The sequence below is a fragment of the Pongo abelii genome, chromosome 1, assembly GCF_028885655.2.
Source record: "Pongo abelii isolate AG06213 chromosome 1, NHGRI_mPonAbe1-v2.0_pri, whole genome shotgun sequence".
Taxonomy (NCBI): Eukaryota; Metazoa; Chordata; class Mammalia; order Primates; family Hominidae; genus Pongo; species Pongo abelii.
The window spans coordinates 64,754,609-64,775,222 of record NC_071985.2 but is presented as its reverse complement, the minus strand read 5'-3'; the positions used below and the strand labels follow the sequence as shown (position 1 = coordinate 64,775,222).

The 20,614-nt window shown below is 39.1% G+C and overlaps 1 protein-coding gene across 3 annotated transcripts in view; it reads left to right on the top strand.

The window, feature by feature from the left end:
• The window catches only part of RNF2 (ring finger protein 2), a 58,175-nt gene that overhangs the window by 12,408 nt on the left and 25,153 nt on the right, over positions 1–20,614 (top strand). The window contains exon 2 of one of the 3 annotated variants that reach the window (XM_009240017.4): positions 15,213–15,329. The gene's annotated coding sequence lies outside the window, so the exon portion shown is untranslated. 3 annotated transcript variants of the gene reach the window in all.

Genomic DNA, 20,614 nt, shown 5'->3' with positions numbered 1-20,614 from the left:
CTAAGGATCCACGAATACAGTCATCCGTCTGTATCCATGGTTTCGTATCCTTGGATTCAGCAAACTGCAGGTGGAAAAATACTCTCAAGGGAAAAAAAAAACAAAACAAAAATAACAGTAAAACAGTTCAAAAATAATACAAATTTTTGGCCAGGCAAGGTAGCTCATGCCTATAATCCCAGCACTTAGATGGATGGATCACTTGAGCCCAGATGTTTGAGACCAGGCTTGGCAACATGGTGAGACCCTGTCTCTACAAAAAATACAAGGAAGTTAGCCGGGCTTGGTGGTGCACACCTGTAGTCTCGGCTACTCAGGAGGATGAGGTGGGAGCATCACCGGAGCCTGGGAAGGTTGAGGCTGCAGTGAGCCTTGATTACGCCTCTGCATTCCAGCATTGGTGACAGAGTGATACCCCATCTCAGATAATAATAGTGATACAAATTTTAAAGGTGCAGTTTAGCAACTAGTTACATAGCATTTATATTGTATTAGGTAGTATAGGTAATCTAGAGATGATTTAAAGAATATGAGAGGATGTGTGTAGGTTATGCAAATATTACCCCATTTTATGTAAGGGATTTGAATATCTGTGGCTTTTGGTGTCTGTGGTGTGCGGGGTATCTTCAGAACCCCACGGATACTCAGGGAGGACCGTATTCTGTAATTTTGTGTGCATGTGCTTTTGTATGTCTTTTTTTCTCCCAGAGGTGGGAGTTCCTTACTTTCATCAGATTCTTAAGGAGAATGTAGACCCAGAAAAGTTAAAAACCATGGACTTAACAGGAATTTTGTTAAAAGTAGAGGTAGAGGGAAAACTGTAAAAAGTATTTGAAACAGTATCTGTTGTCTTGAATTAATGTTAGTTTTCCTTCCTCTTTATTGTTCACTAATGTGGAATGAGTTTTGCTTTTGAGAGAATGGATTTTGCTACTTTACTTACGTTTTTCTTTATTGTGTTATGGTTTTCTCTTTTTAATATTGATTATTTGAAGAACTCACATTAAGATTATCAAAGTCTAGTTGCTTATAAGTAGCTTTGCCCTAATGGGCATTTCGGTATATGTATTTTTATTGTTTGGAGCTCTTTGCAGTATTTCCAGAGCAATAGATTTTTTTAGATATCACCTAAAACATGCTCATTTTATAGATAAAGAGGTTTAGGTCTGTATATGACTTGGTTAAAGTTATGTTGATTTCCCGTATATATGAAGTGTGCCGTACTTTTGCTGCTTTTGCGAACCTAAATATTGTGCTAATTTTAGATTTATCAGAGCTATAAAACTTCTACTAGTTTCTGGTTTCTTGTTCTAGCTTCCTCTTCCTGGTCCCTGGCTTTCTTTCAGCCTTTGAAACCTCTGGAGCTACTTCTGCCAGGATTAAGCTTTTTTGTTGCAAGTTGCAGAAATCTGGCGACAAGGCCAGAAGAGGAGAGAGATTAAGTTAGTCTACCTTTTGGAATTGTTTCAAGAACGAAAAATGAGAATAGAAGTCTCCTGAATCCCAGTCTGGATAAAAAAAAAACTCCATAATAGTTTTTCTTTTTCTTTTTCTGCAAAAGAAAATCTACCTATGTGATGGGGGACACAGGAAACACATTTCTTTGCTTATCTGTTCTTGGCTGTTTTTGCCTTAAAACTGCTAAAAATCTGTGCCTTATTGTAATATGGTAACAATAATAGTGGGAGTTGAAATACTGAGGGAAAAAAGTACCGAGTCCATATCACCTTCTAGAACATAACTTTTACGTAGCTGTCCTTGTAGCGCAGATGCAAATTGGTGTTATCTCTAATCACATTACCTTACAAGTACTTCCAGTCATTATATATGGGATTAATTGTTATATTTAACTATTGGAAAAGTGTCCTGGTTGCAGCAGACATCTTCATGTTGATGGCATTATTGTTGTAGTAGCAGTAGTAATAATAATATGTTTGGTTGGGGGCTAAGAGCATGGCCTTCTCACTCAGACCTGGGTTTGAGTCTTGCCTCTGACATTTACTATGAGACCATTAAGCATGTTAATAGCATTATTTTCCACAACTGGGATTACTTGGTCAAAGAATATGAAAATTATATTTTTATCTCTAGAAATGAATTCCTTAGCTGGTTTTTGAATGGGTTATTCCAGTTCCTGTTAGAAGAGTGTAGAGGTATTAGCCTTCAACTTTTCTCTCTTATCTTTCTGAATCTGATTATTTTCTTAGGTCTCTACCTGACCACAGATTTAATTTGCCAACAGACTGTGGCCTTCCCAGAAAAATAGAACTTGTTAGTATATTTCCAGTGACACAAGGGAATGTTACTGTGACTTCTTGCGTTGCCACTTGCTAAAGCTAACATTGGCACTTGATGAACGTTTCTCTACCCAGGAAAGGATAACAATCTTGGAATATACCACTTTACAGAAGCTGCTGACTTATGCGTGGCATATGAGGACCTGGACTAAGGGTCAGTAGTTAGACTTCTCTTTTTGGTTTGTCTTTAATTCAGATCTATGTAAATCTTTTAGCTTTGCTTTATGCCTTAGTTGTGTTTCACATATCCCTCACAAAGATACAGATAACTGATCTGTGTCATTAAGTCTACAGGTTTATTTATTGGGGCCAGTCATGTGTGATGTCAGCATAGAGTGGCAGTCAACAGTCAGTAGTAACCTGGATACTGCCACCACATCAGTATACTCCCTTGTTTAGAGGTTCCTATTATCTGAGTAGGGATATGAACTGAAGTTGGTAGTTTCCCTTGCTCACTTAAGGACTCAAAATTTTTCTGTTCTGCTTAGGAAATTATTGACATTCTTTGTTTCTCTTGGTCTGAGGGCACTCGGAGAATTAAAGGTAGTCCTTTATAAGAATGTGATGAATTTAGTGTAGAGTTGGTATGTGTTCAGGACTGAGAGCCTGGGTTATGCCAAAGTCTGAGGTTTAGTTGACTAATGGGTCACTAGATTTAAATAAATTGGATGTGTAGACTGGAAACCCTTTGGCAAGCAGAGATTGAAACATCCTTAGAGAAGATGAAAAAATCTAGCCTGGCAGATGAGAACCAGGAGGAATGAGTACCAGTGTAAGGAATATGTCTTGTCAGAGGGACAGACAGTTAAGAATTGAGGAAACAGGCTGGGCAAGGTGGCCCACACCTGTAATCCCAGTGCTTTGGGAGGCTGAGGTGGGAGGATCAGTTGAGGCCAGGAGTTCAATACCAGCCTGGGCAACATAGCGAGATCCATTTTTATGAAAAGTTAAAAAAGTTGCCGAGTGTGGTCATGAGTCTGTAGTCCTAGCTGCTTGGGAGGCTGACATGGGAGGATCACTTGAGCCTAGGAGTTTGAGGTTACAGTGAGCTGTGAGTCACTGAGCCACTGCACTCCACTCTGGGTGCTGGAGTGAGACCCTATCTCTCTCTTTTTTTTTTTTTTTTTTTGAGACGGAGTCTCGCTCTGACGCCCAGGCTGGAGTGCAGTGGCGCGATCTCGGCTCACTGCAAGCTCTGCCTCCCGGGTTCACGCCATTCTTCTGCCTCAGCCTCCCGAGTAGCTGGGACTACAGGAGCCTGCCACCACGCCCGGCTAATTTTTTGTATTTTTAGTAGAGATGGGGTTTCACCATGTTAGCCAGGGTGGTCTCAAAACCCTATCTCTTAAAATGGAAAAAAAAAAGGGGGAAACAAATGAAAGGTTCTGATCTCAGGCAGAAACCAGCCAACCAAACAAAAAAACCACACAAGATCACAAAACCCCAAATGTGCAGCCTTTAGCACCAAGACCAACAGTATAGGGGAAAACGATAGCTAGCTCATTGTTTCAAATACATATGCAGTTATGGCAGGTGGATGTGGAGAAGTATGGAACTAGCTATTCTCTTTAAGACAGGGTGGAAAAAAGCCAGCAGGAATCATTAGCTATGACTTGGGAGAGGCTAGATGTGTGAATTTTAATATTCAATATACCTCTTTTTGACTTAGAAGATAAAAGATTAGAGGAAACAATTGGTTGCTGGCTGAAGTATTCAAGTTGAAAGGAATTGCTAAAGGTAGAGTATTTTCTTAGCTCAGGAGAACAAGACTGTTTTTAGGCGATGTACTGTCAGAAACATTTAATTTAGCATGCTTTGATCCACAGAATATTAGAGTTTAGAGAGCTCTTGATGCTATTAACATAAAGGTTTAAATTTACAAATGAGGAAACTGGACCCTCAGCTATAAGTGACTAGCCTTGTGGTTCATCCAAGAATCTAGAAGCAGTACTTCTTTACCATTCAAGTGTATTTGTATAATAGAAAATTTGTGCCTACTCCTGTTTCAGTAACCAGTATTCCTGTAATCAAGTTATCTCCACCTTGTGGCAGCAAATATTTTACAAGGCTGAGTACAAACATGGAAGAAAACTGCTAGGGAGAACTTTTAACTGCTTTTGAGGAAGAAAGAGGCAGGTAGCTTTGTGACAGTTGTGTTGCTTTTTCAAAGGCAGCTGTGGGAATAGTGTTCTCATTGCCATGTTCATATTTTGTAACCTTATTAAGGAATTTATACACTCTGTATATCTGAATCAGGCAATCATTTATTGTTGACAGTGTAGGAAGTTATAGTGTATTAAGCTCATGTTTTACAGTTTTCAGATAGACACACATGCATATTATATACACATAAAATATATGTGTATATATTCACATATACACATATTTCTCTCTCTTTTCTCATCTTTGTCATGAATTAGAAGATAGCATGCTAACTTATCAGTGGAGAAGAGAGAACTAAACAATAATGATGTTGGGAAACTTGCCTGTTACATGGAATGGAGTAGCTAGATCCTGGCCTCTTTACATGTGAAAAAAAATTACAAGAAAGTATAGATGGTTGTTTTTTATAATTTTAGAGTATGGCTTCCAAAGATGCCATAGAAGAAAAGTACACTAAAAATATATAAAAGATAAAAGTTGTGTACTGAAGAAGTCAAAGACAAAAGACAAAGCAGCAAACTGGGGAAAATTAACACTCATGACAGGCAAAAGGTCAATTTCCTTAAAAGAAGGAGTTCTTACAAGTTAACTTAAAAAAAAACCTAACAGAAATGGATATAAATAATTGGTAGACCAAAAAAAAAAAAGGCCAATAAAGCTGTGAAAAGATACTGTTTCACTCATGATTGAGGCTTGCCAATTAAAACAACAAAGAAGTATCATTTCCCTCCCACTTATCAGATTGGGCAGGGTTTTTTAAAAAAATGTTGCTCTTCCCTAATTGGTAGGCATGTATATTGGTATAATGATTTAGAAGTATTTGTCAGAATAAAAAAATGTACTTGCCCTTTGATCCAGTAATTCCGCTTCTAGGAATTTGTCCTGGGCAACTTTTTGCCAAGGGTAACTTCTTATTGTTAAAGTTAGCAAAATATACACTAAACTGGTACGTAAATGAGTGAATTCTGAGCAATGTCTTTATTTGGGGAAGTACCATTTGAAAATGCCAGATATTTCTTAGGTCACTGAAACAGTAATTTTTACACAGAATACGTAGAATAGTGATTCTCAAAACTGGCTGCACGTAAAAACCATTTGGCTGGCTTTTAAACTGGGGGTGGATGAGGGGTAAAAGCTACTGATTCAGTGAGTCTGAAATGCAACCTTGGTATCAGAATTGTTTAAAAGCCCTCCAGATGAAAGATGATTCCTTATATATAGCCAGATTTGAGAACTACTTCTCTAGAGGAAGACTCTTTTCCTGTGAGTGCATTTAGTTTTATTTTGGCAGAAGATAAGACTATTGAGCAAATAACCTGAAGTACGCATTTTTTGTCACCTTCTCCCACTCTTACTATCTTCTGGTAATTAGGGTTCAACTGGTGTATAAGTTTCATATAGTTGCTGTAACAAATTACCAAAGTGTAGTGATTTGAAACAGCACAAACTTACTATTTTACAGTTCTGGCAGTAAGAAGTCCAAAATGAGTCTTATGGGATTGAAATCAAGGTGTTGGAAGGTCTGTGACGTTTCTGGAATCTCTAGGGGAGAATTCATTTTCTTTCATTTTCTAACTTCTGGAGGTTACCGGCATTCTAATTTGCAGCCCCTTCTTCCATCTTAAGGCCAGCTTCCCAGTGTCTTAGATTGCTCTCCGGACTACTATCCTGGCCTACTTCATCACAGCTTCTTTGACTCTGCTTCTCACATCACATCGCTTTGTCTGCCTCTTAAGGACCTTTGCAATTACATTGTGCCAAACCTGGATAATCCAGGGTAATCTCCCCGTCTTAAGAGCTGTAATTTAATCGTATTGGCAAAGTCCATTTTGCCATGTAAGGTTAACATGCACAAATTCTGGGGATTAGGACGTGGACACCTTTGGGGACCTATTATTCACACTGCCATAGTTAGAGACTTAATTCAGAAGGGCATTTAAAATTAACAAATGGAATATTTTAATCTGTCTTAAATTTATATCATATTCTAGCCCTAAATAAATTAGCTTCTATATAGTAAGTTATGATTAATGTTTATTACCTCAGGAACAATCTTCAATTTCTACTTTATTCTTAGGAATGCAGGTTGGATAGGATAGGGTAGCTAGTCTTAGTGCAACAATAATAATAGCTGTTGTTTATTCTTCATAGAATCCTACTGAATAGGTACTTTATTTCAACACTGGCAGGATTTCATACTCCGATTTTTTTGGTAATGCTTTGGATAGTCTAGATGGTCTCCAATTTACAGTGGTTTGACTTACGATTTTTCAACTTTACAGTGGTACAAAAGCAATATGCATTCAGCATGCTCCTTGACTTGTGATGGCGCTGCATCTGGATAACCCATCTTAAATTGAAAACATTGAAAGTTGAAAACACTTTAAGCTTATATTTTCAACTACTATGGTTTCACTTTAGACTTAAGATATTTTCAATTTTTGATAGGTTTATTGGGATGTAACCCTATGTAGGTCAACAAGCATCTTTATTGTTATCTTAACAATATTTTGTCTTCAAATCCATGAACATGGGATGTCTTTCCATTTATTTATGTCTGTAATGCCTTTCAGAATGTTTTGTAATTTTCAGTATACAAGTCTTGTGCCTCCTTGGCTAAGTTTATTCCTAAGCATTATTATTTTATGTTATTGTATATGGAATTTTTTTAAATTTCCTTTTCAGGTTGTTCATTGTTAGTGTATATGAATGAAACTGATTGTTTTTTTTCTTGCAACTTTGCTGAATTCATTTATTCAGCTTTTTACAGTTTTGTGTGTATGTGTGGAGTCTTTAGGGCTTTCTGCATATAAGATCATGTTGAGAGATGAAGCCAGCTGGACTTCTGGGTCGGGTGGGAACTTGGAGAACTTTTCTGTCTAGCTAAAGGATTGTAAAATGCCCCAATCAGTACTCTGTAAAAACGCACCAATCAGCCCTCTGTGTCTAGCTAAAGGATTGTAAATGTGCCAGTCAGCACTCTAAAAAATGCACCAATCAGTGCTCTGTGTCTAGCTAAAGGATTGTAAATGCACCAGTCAGTACTCTGAAAAAATGGACCAATCAGCTCTCTGTAAAATGGACCAATCAGCAGGATGTGGGCAGGGCCAAATAAGGGAATAAAGGCTGGCCACTGGAGCCTCCAGTGGCAACCTGCTCTGGTCCGCTTCCGTGCTGTGGTAGCTTTGTTGTTTTGCCCCTCACAATAAATCTTGCTGCTGCTCACTCTTTGGGTCAGCACTACTACCTTTATGAGCTGTAACACTCACCGTCAGGGTCCGTGGCTTCATTCCTGAAGTCAGCCAGACCATGAACCCACTGGGAGGGCCAAACAACTCCAGATGCGCCACCTTTAAGAGCTGTAACACTCACTGTGAAGGTCCACAGCTTCACTCCTGAAGTCAGCGAGACCACTAACTCACTGGAAGGAAGAAACTCCTAGACACCTCTGAAGGAATAAACTCCAGACACACCATCTTTAAGAGCTGTGACACTCAACGGTGAAGTTCTGCGGCTTCGTTCTTGAAGTCAGCGAGAGCAAGAAACCCTTGGAAGGAATAAACTCTGGACACGATGTCATCTACAAAAATATTATTTTACTTCCTTTACAATTTGGATGCCTTTTATTTCTGTTTCCTTTTTTTTTCCCTACTTGCTCTGGCAAGAACTTCCACTAGTATGTTGAATAGAAGTGATAAAAATACTACTTTCTGCTTTACTATCTCTTTTTTTTTTAGTATCAACATCTACACAGCCACAAGCTTAGGAGTCCTTTTCTTTCCTTCCTTTCTCATTTCCTATATCCCATGTATTGTTATTTTTGAGCTCTGCCTTTTCTAATTTATTCTTATTAACAGCTCTACTGTAGGCCTTTCTCATCTCTTCTTCAGATTATTACACAGATTAGGATTCTTGATTTTCTCAGATCCATCCTTTAGTGTTGCCAAAGGTGATCTCTTCGTCATTGCACTGTGGATCTTTCTTGACACCTTTGTATTGCATACTAGGCCTCACTGATCTAGTTCACATTTAAATTCTTCAGCCTCACCCTGTGCTGAGGCTGTACTCCCTACCTTCTTTTCCACTCATTTATTAGTGAACTACTTGGAGTTTCCCAGACATGCCATGCCGAGTGTACCTTTCCTTATTATGTTGGTCCTTCAGGACTGCTTTCTTTCCTCGCTTGGTTAACTTTCACTTCACCTTAAATTCCTCCAGGAATGAGTCTCTTTCTCCAGGAAACATTTTCTGATTTCTGCTCTCCCATTTGACTGCTTATTTATGCTTTCTTAGCATTTATCAAATCATATTGAAAACATGTTCAAGGATTGTCTGCCTCAGTAGCCAATACATTGTTAGAGGGTCTCATTTTCTATCACGTGATGGCTCAATAAATGTTTCCTAAGTTGTTGAACTCAACTGGTTTTCATTATGGATCTGTTAGCTTCTAATATGGGTAGGCAAAGGGACAGAAAGAAAATAAGGCTGCTGCTGTTATAATTAGTGTTGACTCATATTAGACCTTGATAGGTGTATCTTGAAACCTTAAAAACAGATTAAATTGGGCTATTAAAGTATCTATGTCTGTGGTGGGGGCAGGGGTAGTAGTAGTGTTAGAGGAGATGAGATAGTGATTGATGGCTGATGGGAGAAATGTGTTAGGAAGCACAGATCACACTAAATTATCTAGATCTGCATTTTAAGGGAAGCTTTAAAAATCTCAAAAACATTTCTTTTCCTTGTAACACAACTTAGTTATAGAGAGTCTAGAAATGTTAAGTTTATTACTAGTATTCAAAAACTTAAGACCGGATAATGGAGATTTGGCAAATTACCTTTAAGTGCTTTCTATTGTATGTTCCATATTGTGGAAAAGATACAATCAAATTAGGAATTGGTATTGCCTCTTTAAATAAAGAAGCTATTAGGTTACCAAGAGTAATTTAGATGAGTATTCCAGATGTTTAGTAGAGTGACAAGCTTTTCAATAAAGAACACTTTGTGTCTTTAGAAGCTTACAGAAATTAGTGTGTGTCTTACAGCTGTAGTTTTAGATTGAACTGCGGAAAGTGGTTTTTATGAGGTGTTACCGCAGGCAGTGTTACGATGGCAGTTGGATTGCTTACTCAGAATTTATTATTGCTCCCTGGTTTGCCTAGTCTTGAGTAAATTTCTAAAATATAACACCTGTATCCTGTAAGCAAGCATTGCTTTGATTAAGAAAGAAATTATTTGCTCATTTACATGTTGTGTAATATAACATAAAAGGAAAAGAAAAATGCTAAAGATTGAGAGAGTTAATTTGATGTAACCTTTATTTTACTGTGTTCAGAAGGGGCAGTAACTATGAGAGAAAAAGATATCTCATTAAAAGAGAGAGAAGGCATCTTAGTTTTTCTTTGTTTCATAGTGCTTAGGGAAGTGTATGTCAAACAAATGAAAAAAATGCTTTGTAGGGAAATGGAATAATTAAGTAATTTAAAAGTATCCTTTTTTTTTTTTTTTTTTTTTTTTGAGACGGAGTCTTGCTCTGTCGCGCAGGCTGGAGTGCAGTGGTACAATCTCGGCTCTCGGCAACCTCTGCCTCCCGGGTTCAAGCGATTCTCCTACCTCAGCTGCTCCAGTAGCTGGGACTACAGGCGCCTGCCACCACGCCCAGCTAATTTTTGTATTTTTAATACAGATGGGGTTTTACCGTGTTGGCCAGGATGGTCTTGAGCTCTTGACCTCATGATTCGCCCGCCTTGGCCTTCCAAAGTGCTGGGATTACAGGCATGAGCCACAGAGCCCGGCCTTTTTTTTTTTTTTTGAGACGGAGTCTTGCCCTGTTGCCCACGCTGGAGTGCAATGGTGTGATCTCGGCTCACTGCAACCTCTGCCTCCCAGGTTCAAGCGATTCTCCTGCCTCAGCCTCCCGTAAAGTGGTTACATTTTCTGAAATGTATTTCACATTTGTTTAAAAACAAATTAAGGAAACAGTATGTATGCAGGATAAAGACTTAAGTGTTGTCTGTGGGTAGTTGGTTATATTCATTGGCGGGTTATAGTCACTCTTAACCTTTGGTCAGTGTGGTAGGCTGAAAAATGTCCCCCAAAAGATATCTACATTCTGGTCTCTGGAACCTGTAAATGTTAATTTACTTCGAAAAAGGGTCTTTGTATGTGTAATTAAGTTAATGGTATTGAGATGAGATTGTCCTGGATTATCCAGGTAGGCGTTAAATGTTACCACATGTAACTTTATAAGAGAAGGGGCAGAGAGAGATTACAGCCACAGAAGAGCATGAAGCAGTGTGACCACAGAGGCAGATTGGAGTGATATGGTCACAAGCCAAGGCATACTGGCATTTGCCCCAACCTCAAAGAGGTAAGGAACAGATTCTCCCCTAGGGCCTCTGGAAGCCAAGTGCAATCCTGCCAGTACTTTGATTTTGGCCCAGTGATATTGAATTAGGACTTCTGGACTTCAGAACTGTGAGAGAATAAATTACTCTTGTTATAAGCCTTCAAATTTGTGATAATGTTACAGTAGCCATAGAAAACTAATACAGCAATCATTGTTCAAAATGTAAATGGACATTTCTGAGTAACTCAGTTTACCTAAACTCTTTCTCCTTTTGGGGAGTATAATTTATAGCTCACTCATATTAAACTATAGCTTTATTTCAGGTACTCTCTATAGACCAGAAAATTTTTACGATTAAAGCAGCTGGTAAACATTTTTAGGTGCAGAACTCTTGACAGTTTTGCTCAAAATGTTATATTTAAAGTTCCTTTTTTGAGAAAAATGTTCTATCCAATCTGGAAGCTCCCTTATTGCTGCCTTCTCCCTCATAACTACTCTGGTAAGAGTACAATTCAGGCTCCTAAAATTTTACAACACAGTGTAAGCTCTTTTGCCTGTTAATCTGCTATTTATTATGAATTCCTCTTTCACCTATACTATTGAAAATATACATTTGGCTGGGTGAGTGGCTCATGCCTGTAATCCCAGCACTTTGCAAGGCCAAGGCTGGCAGATTGCTTAAGCCCAGGAGTTCGAAACTAGTCTGGGCAACATGGTGAAACCCCATCTCTACAAAAAATACACACAAAAAACAACTTGGCATGGTGGTGCATGCCTGTAGTCTCAGCTACTTGGGAGGCTGAGACGGGAGGATTGCCTGAGCCCAGGAGGTCAAGGCTGTGGTGAGCCATGATTGCATCACTGCACTTCAGCCAGGGTGATAAGAGTGAGACCCTGTCTTAAAAAAAAAAAACAAAAAAGACATACAGAAAATACACATTTGAGGCTATTTATCTAAGAGTTGAGGTATGAGTTCACAGTGATCTAGCACATGCTAGGGTCTCACTTGAGACTTTGGTTTATTGAGAGTCTGACCAAAGAGTAAAGGCCATGTATTTTCTGTATACTTTAGCCCTATACTCTTAATCATCAGACATTAGTGTGCCTAGTCTATAATATCTTAATCCTCTCAAAGATTGGGTATGTGTTTGGAGCTAGGGAGGAGGGTAATCCAAGAAACATTTTATAAATAATTTGCTAATTTCTAATGAAATTTAAGCCAGAAATATCTCTGTTCAGTATATTTCTTTTTCCCTTAAGCTTCCAGGAACCGAATATTTAGCCACATACAGATTACTAACAGTTGACAACTAATAAAGAAATCTGCCCTTTCTGGCAAATTTTGTTCGTTATAGAATAAGCCTTAAATGAGTAGTCTTGAATCAGCCATTGATTTTCTACTTATGAGGCACATTAACCAAAGATTTTAGTACTTTCAGTATTTTCTTCTCTAAAATAACTTATTCTTCCGACAGAGTATTAATGTAAAATTCTCGGTAAGTTGGGGGTAGCTAAATAATTTTCTCCCTGGTCTTTTACATGTTAGGGGACTAGGAAATAGAAATGCTTCTTCAAATTGAAATAATAGAGAAGATGATATCACCTGGTTTATGACTGTCATGTATGGAATATGCCAGGTACTTCATATGAATATCTCATTCAGTTTTGCTAGTGAACCTGAAAATTTTTATCACTTTGCAGATTAAAAAAAAAAAAAAGCAGATTAAAAAAAAAAGCTTTAAGAGGTTGAGAAATTTGCCTATGAATCCACAGCTAGTGACTGGTAGAGCAAGGATGCAAATCCAAGCTGATCCAGTTCCAAAGATCATTTACTGTGCTTTCTGACTGTCTCATTTGTTGTTTTATAACATAAAGGGATCCCTAAAATAGTTCTCTGCCTTTACTCTGGGGGAATTTATGGTTTAATGGATCCGTTTTTACTTGAATGGTCTTGGGAACAAATGTATGGCCCAGTCAGAGGATTATTTGAGAGCCTTGGGATCTCAAAGAATTGAATGGGAACCTCAATTAGTATTATCCTCAGTTTTTTTCACATGAACCTTATTCTTTGCTACGTCTAACTGCTGTAGACTGCAGTATTTTTTCTTTTTTTTTTGAGATGGAGTCTTGCTCTGTCGCCCAGGCTGGAGTGCAGTGGCGTGATCTCAGCTCACTGCAAGCTCCGCCTCCCGGGTTCACACCATTCTCCTGCTTCAGCCTCCCGAGTAGCTGGGACTACAGGTGCCCGCCACCTCGCCGGCTCATTTTTTTGTTTTTAGTAGAGACTGGGTTTCACCGTGTTAGCCAGGATGGTCTCAATCTCCTGACCTCGTGATCCGCCTGCCTCGGCCTCCCAAAGTACTTGGGATTACAGGCATGAGCCACTGCGCCCGGCCAGACTGCAGTATTTTTATTCCCTCAACTAACTTAAGGATTGTAGCTTAAGAGTGGGATAGAAATGGTGTTTTAGGGAACCTCTGCATAAGTATACTTTGTTTGCCAAGTAATACAAAGTAAGTATTTATGTGGAAATAATGTTATGATTACTGGCAGGTACGTCCTTAGACTAGTCTTCAGAATATTAACCTGTAATATAATTGAACTAGTATACAAATGCAGATTTTCCAATAGTTCAAACACGTTACTTAATTTTTTTTTTTTTTTTTTTTTGAGATGGAGTCTCGCTCTGTCGCCAGGCTGGAGTGCAGTGGCCTGGAGTGCAATGGCACGATCTCGGCCCACTGCAACCTCTGCCTCCCGGGTTCAAGTGATTCTCCTGCCTTAGCCTCCCAAGTAGCTTGGACTACAAGTGTGCACCACCACGCCCAGCTAATTTTTTTATTTTTAGTAGAGACAGCGTTTCACCATGTTGGTCAGGATGATCTTGATCTCTTGACCTCATGATCCGCCTGCCTCAGCCTCTCAAAGTGCTAAGATTACAGACGTGAGCCACCGTGCCCGGCCAGGTATATGTTTTTAATGGAAAAATGTAGAATGAAAATTTTAGTTTCTAGTTGGGGATTTAAAATTTTAGTTTCTAGTAGACATACAATTTCTGGAGCAGGGACAGAGTAATTATTACAGCAATAACTGCACCAGTTCTCCTCTGCTCTAGTTCTTCCCCAGGACAATGTGATGAGAACGGGATATTCGTTTGATATGTGAGGAACCAGAAAATATTAATCTGGAAACTTGTATATATGTTGTTCAACCCCTGCTCCTGAGAGAGGGAGATAGACCTTTGCTTCCTAATATAAATCTTAATCCTTAGAGCAGAAGGTGGAGGAGGAACCTAGGTTCTTTATCTTTGGAATATAAATCAATGTTTGGGGTGAGGAGGGAGATCAGATTAGTTTCGGAATTTACAGCCCCTGGAATGTCTCCATAGTCTGAGGTTTCATCCTCCTTGAAATGTAAACACATAGCACCAGAGAGGTAAGTCTCTTACTGTCTATTGTTATATTTAAATTTCCAGTTTTGTCATTTGAAGGATAGATTTCTTTGCTAAGAAATAACCTGACCATGCAAAATGTGGAAAATATTTTCTCTTCATATAGAAAATAAACTAACTGTTAAATCTTTCTTTTCTCTTACCCTTTCCCATGTTTTGGCTTGGGGTTTTTTTTGTGCCAAAGTTCTTTATTTGAAGTGATGGTACAAATGAAAGAATTTAAGTGGGTATTTTGGTACGACTTACAGAACAGTTAGGATAACCAAACATGCATGCCTTGCCCTGGTTACCAGGGAAGTCACCCCCATTGGCTATGGGGAAGTGAGCCTAAGGATTCGCTCATCGTTGTTAACCAAAAAGTGACTTAAGGCAGGTCTCTGTCATTAGAGATTTATTTAACCAAAGTTGAGGATGTACCCTGGAAAAAAAAACAGTCACAGGAGCATCAGTGACCTGTGCTTTTTCCAAAGGGGGTTGGGGGAACTTGATTATTTAAAGGGGAAAAAGCAAGCAGGAGGAATAAAGGAGGGAGGGTAGGCAGTGAGGCAAATGGTTACATTCTTATGAGGCTCTGGTTAGCCTCAGTAAATCTATATTTTACATATGAAAAGAGGGAGTAGAGGAAAAAGTCAATTACGAATTCATCTCAGGGTAGGCCAAGGATGATTTCTGGTTTTTATCCTTGTCTTCTACCTGTGAAGATAAGCTGGTAATTGACATTGTTAAGGTGAGCTTCAACATAACTCAGTTTCCGGGCTAGTTTATAGGGAAGATATGTATCCTGAAAGATTTAGATTAAGATGAGGGAAGCCATCTTGGGAGATATGTGGCCCTCTATTGTTGTGGGAACGTGGCTTATGGACGAGGCTACATATGTCTTGGTTGTGAAATTACAGCTATCTGTTTGGGAACAAGAGGAAAGCAGTATTGTCTTTACATCATTACTGTCTTCCAGGGTGTACTTGTCAAAGAGTTACTCTGCCATGCTAGATTCAGACCCACCTCCCCGCCAATCTTGGACAAGTTGAACATGGTCACCCAGTTCTTTGATAGATTTCACCTGCTCATTCAGGTAATGCATCTCAATGAAGTCACACAGTGTGTGTGGTTTTGTCAATGGCCAGTTCATGCATTTTCAGTAGTGACTGATTCATGCTTTTTTCCAAGTATAATACATGCTCCATTGTCTTCAACCTGCCCTCCCATTCATTATGGTCTGGTTTCTTGATATCCCGAAGGAATATTAGGCCTCTCTGTTGGTTGTACAGCTCTGTCACTTTCTCATTGTATTTTCTCTCCTCATGACATTGGTGAAGAAATGTCATGGCAAAGCCATATCATTGTGGACAAAGTAAGACATGAATAGGTAGATGTGGAGACAAAACTCGAGATGAATCTGGCAGTTGATGGTCATGGTGGTAGGGGCTGCTGTCATCATGGGAGGTGGCTAAGAGGTAGCACTGAAGTGGTGGCAGGAGCCTTGGGGCTGTTAGAGGGTGCTGTGAGGAGGTAGCAGGGGGCTGACTCTGAGCTGCTGGCTAGGGTGGGGGTTCCAAGCACAGTTGAAGCAATAAACCAAGGTGACTGTGAAGAATATCTGGACTCCCATGTTGAGGGGTTTTTGGTTTTTTTTTTAGGCGTGAAAATGTGAAATGTTGAGGTTGCCTAATTTGAACTCCTGTTTTTATTTATTCATCACCATTGATGAGTTCTTAAGCAAATATTTATTGAATGACTACTGTGTGCCAGGTACAGTGCAAGGTATTGGGGATATTGTGGTAAATAAGATATAACTACTCTTAAAAATCTTAGAGGCTATAAAAGTGCTATGGTTAAGAAAAGAGAGAACATGAGATAAAGAATTACAAGGTTAGAATTTCTTTAGAATGCATGAGGGAGCTAGCTATGGGAAAATCTTGGGGGGAAGAAATCATTCCTTTCCAAGCAGAAGGACAAGCTAGTGGAAGGACTCTAAAATGAGAATGATCTTTGCAAGACTGATGAAGAGAAAGATGGCAGATGTGGCTAAAACATACTGAACAGCTCATGCCTGTAATCCCAGCAGTTTGGGAGGCTGAGGCGGGCGGATCATGAGGTCAGGAGATTGAGACCATCCTGGCTAACACAGTGAAACCCCATCTCTACTAAAAATACAAAAAATCAGGCGAGCATAGTGGCACTCACCTGTAGTCCCAGCTACTTGGGAGTCTGAGGCAGGAGAATCGCTTGAACCCACGAGACGGGAGTTGCAGTGAGCCGAGATTGTGCCACTGCACTCCAGTCTGGGCAACAGAATGAGACTCTGTCTCAAAAAAACACAAAAAAACATAGTGAACAGAACTCAGAATGACATGTGTTTAGGTTGTTTAGATTTCTTTTTTAATTGCTTAAATAGGATGAAATTACACATTTTGCTCTACAACTTGCTTTTTTTTTTACTTAATGTGTGTTGTGTACATATATTGAGTTCTGTGTCAGTGTTTATAGCTACGTAGTATTCTATACTATGGACATTTCCTAATTAGCCATTTTTCTATTGACATAGACTTTTATGGATTTTTTGCTACTACAAATAATGCTGTGATGACCATCCTTATGCATATGCTTATTCTGTCCCTGTATGATAATTTGTGCTGGGTAAATTTCTTTTTATTTTTAATTTTTAAAAATTTTTTTGCTGGGTAAATTTATTAAGAGAGTTATTACAATGTCAAAACTTAGGAGCCATTTGACAGACACAGGCTGCTTTGAGAGGTGAGGATTCAGCTAAGACAGTAGAGTGAGTGTTATTCTTTTATTCAGCCAAAGAGCAGAGATACTTAGCAATTTTTAGAGAGTATTCCAGTCTGTTGTTTTAGTGTATTCTGTTTCATTGGCATCTATTTTTCAGATACGGTCTTTTGATCTACAGCAGTTAATTTTGTGAGTTTTTTAAAAGGATACATAAATGTGATTGTTTTATAGTTTAAGGTACCTGTGTATGTTAAAATGCATATTATACTGTGGTTCTAAGGGCTGATGTGTCTACTGTTACTTATAAGGAATGCAGGTAAGATAATTACATCAGCCAGTACATTTTTATTTTATGTCAGTCAAAGATAATAAAAAGGGAAGTGCATCTACTTCTGTAATCTGTTTCTTCTCACAACATTTCTGACACTAAATATGTGGTTTTTTGCTACACTAACAATTCTCCAACTCTTTAGTCACCAACTGGGTGTCCAACAATTGATTCAGTTCAGTGGTAACACTACTCAGAGTGAGTGCCAGACCCCACACATTAAGGGATCAGTCCCACAAGAGACTGCCTCCACTTCAGATGCCATTAAGCCCCATGCCTCATGTACTTCTGACCAATTGGCTATAAGTTGAGGATTTCCACAATCCCCTTCTCAGGTTTGATAATTTGCTAGAATGGCTCACAGAACTCAGAAAAGCATTTTACTTACATTTATCAGTTTATTATAAAGGACATTATAAAAGATACAGCATATTAAGAGGTAGAGAGAGTGAGGTCCATTGGGGTTCCAACCGTAGGAGCTCCTGTCCTATGGAGTTAGAGTGTATCACCCTTCTGGCACCCTGACCTTCCACGAATTCCATCATTTAAAAATTTAATGGAGATTCCATTACATGGACATGACTGGTTAAATCATTGGCTATTGGTAATTAGCTGGATCTCCAAACTCTTTTCCCTCCTTAGTGGTAGGGGTAGGATGGAACGGTAGGGGTAGGATGGGACTGAATGTTCTGACCCTCTAATCTTGTGGTTGGTTCTCCTGGAAACCAGTCCCTGTCCTGAATCTATCTAGGGGCCCACCTAGAGTAATCATATTAGCATAAACTCAGGTATGGTTGAAAGGGGCTTACTATGAATAAGAAAAATGGCTCCTCTCACCCTTATGACTCAGGGATTCCAAAGGTTTTAGATGATCTGTGCCGGGAACCAAGGACTAAGACCAAATACAAAGAAAAAAAAGACCGGATACAGTCTGCCTTCCTGTATCAGTGGTTTCAACCAACTACAGATTGAAAATATTAGGGAAAAAAAATGGTATGGTTGCATCTGAACGTGTACAGATTTTTTTCCTCTTGTCATTATTCTCTAAACAATACCATATAACAATTATTTACATAGCGTTTACATTGTATTGAGTATTGTAAGTAATCCAGAGATGATTTAAAGTACACAGGAGGGTATGTGTAAGTTATATGCAAATGCTGTGTCTTTTTATATAAGGGACTTGAGTATCCATGGATTTTGGTATCTGGGGGGCGGGGTCAGAGGGTGTCCTGGAACCAATCCCCCTTGGATACTGAGGGACGTCTATATATATTTCTCTCTCTCTCTGTCTCTCTCTCTGTGTGTGTGTGTGTGTGTGTGTGTGTGTTATTTATTTATTTTTAAGATAGAGCCTTGCTCTGTCGCCCAGGCTGGAGTGAGTGGCGTGATCTCAGCTCACTGCAACCTCCACCTTCCGGGTTCAAGCCATTCTCCTGCCCTAGCCTCCCTAGTAGCTGGATTACAGGCACCTATCACCACACCTGGCTAATTTTTTTATTTTTAGTAGAGATGGGTTTTTGCCATGTTGGCCAGGCTGGTTTCGAACTTCTGACCTCAGGTGATCCCCCCGCCTCGGCCTCCCAAAGTGCTGGGATTACAGACATGAGCCACTGTATTGTGTATTTCTTACAGCATGTCCATAGAGATTCTGTAATGGCCCCATATAGCTTGATTCAACCATTTTCCATTTCAAGAAATACATTCCTTATGCTAAATACTGTAATTATGCCTTAACTGCCAAATTGTTCTGTTCCCCAGAACTTTGCCAATGGTTTGACAATTCCTGTTTCTGCACACACTTTTAAACACTAGTGTTCTTGCATTGCTGTGTAACTCCCTGAGACCGGATAATTTATAGAGAAAAGAGGTTTAATTGGCTCAAGGTTCTGCAAGGCTGTACAGGAAGCATGGCTGGGGAGGCCTCAGGAAACTTTTACATTCGTGGTGGAAGGTGAAGGGTGAGCAGGCAGGTCCTACATGTCTGGAGCAGGAGGAAGAGAGAGCAGAGGGAGATACTAGACAGTTTTAAACAATCAGCTCTTGCGAGAACTCATTATCACAAGAACAGCAAGGGGGAAATCCACTCCCATGATCCAGTCACCTCCCACCAGGCCCCTTCTCCAACACTGGGGATCATAATTCCGCATGAGATTTGGGCGAGGCCACAAATCTTAAACCATATCAACTAAATATTAGTCATCTTAATCTTTGTCAGTATCACTGACAAAAAATAGAGCCTATGTAGAATGCATTGTTTTGATTTGCAATTTACTGATTATTAGTGAAGTTTAGCACAATTTAATTTTATTGGTTATGTATTCAGTTAATTACTCATTTTGCTTATATTGAGTTGTCTTTTAAATTGATTTGATGTAGTACTCAGTATATATTATCGTTATTGGCCTTTGTTAATTTACATATGTTGCACATATTTTCTTCCTAGCTATTGCTTATCTTTTAAATTTGCTCATGGTGTCTCTAGTTGATTTTGTATGCAGGATTTAAAATTTTGTGAGGTGAAATATGAACCTTTCAGTCTTCTGGGTATTGTATCTTGCTTTTAGGCTGCCCTTCTTTTCTTCTAGATCTTTTATGGGTTTTTTTTGAGACAGAGTCTCATTCTGTCGCCCAAGCTGGAGTGCAGTGGTGCGATCCTGGCTCACTGCAACCTCTGTCTCCTGGCTTCAAGTGATTCTCCTGCCTCAGACTCCCAAGTAGCTGGGACTACAGGTGCGTGCCACCATGCTTGGCTAATTTTTTGTATTTTTAGTAGAGACGGGATTTCACCGTGTTAGCCAGGATGGTCTCGATCTCCTGACCTTGTGATCCACCTGCCTCGGCCTCCCAAAGTGCTGGGATTACAGGGGTGAGCCACTGCGCCCGGCCTTATTTTATGGGTTTTTTTTATGTTAATCCTTCCAGAATTTTAAAATTCATTTATTTGTTTAGGTATCTGATTTATTTGAAAAGGGTTTAAATTTTTTTTTTGGTCATCCCTCTGATTTTAAAATAACCTAAATTCACATATCTGTTTTTGAGCCATTTGTTTTGTTATATTGATCTGTTTTTCTTTTTCTTGAGATCATAGTGTTGCTTTCTATTAAGCTTTAATGTTTGTTTTAAGGTAAACTCTCTCCTGTTTTTCTTTAAAAATACTCTGGGCATTTTTTTGCATCCTCCAGGTAAACCTTAGAATCATTTTGTCTGCTGGTATTTTGATTGGGATTGCATTGCATTGGATTTATATACATATATGTGCATTAATCCAGTTCAGATCCTCTTTAATGTACTTC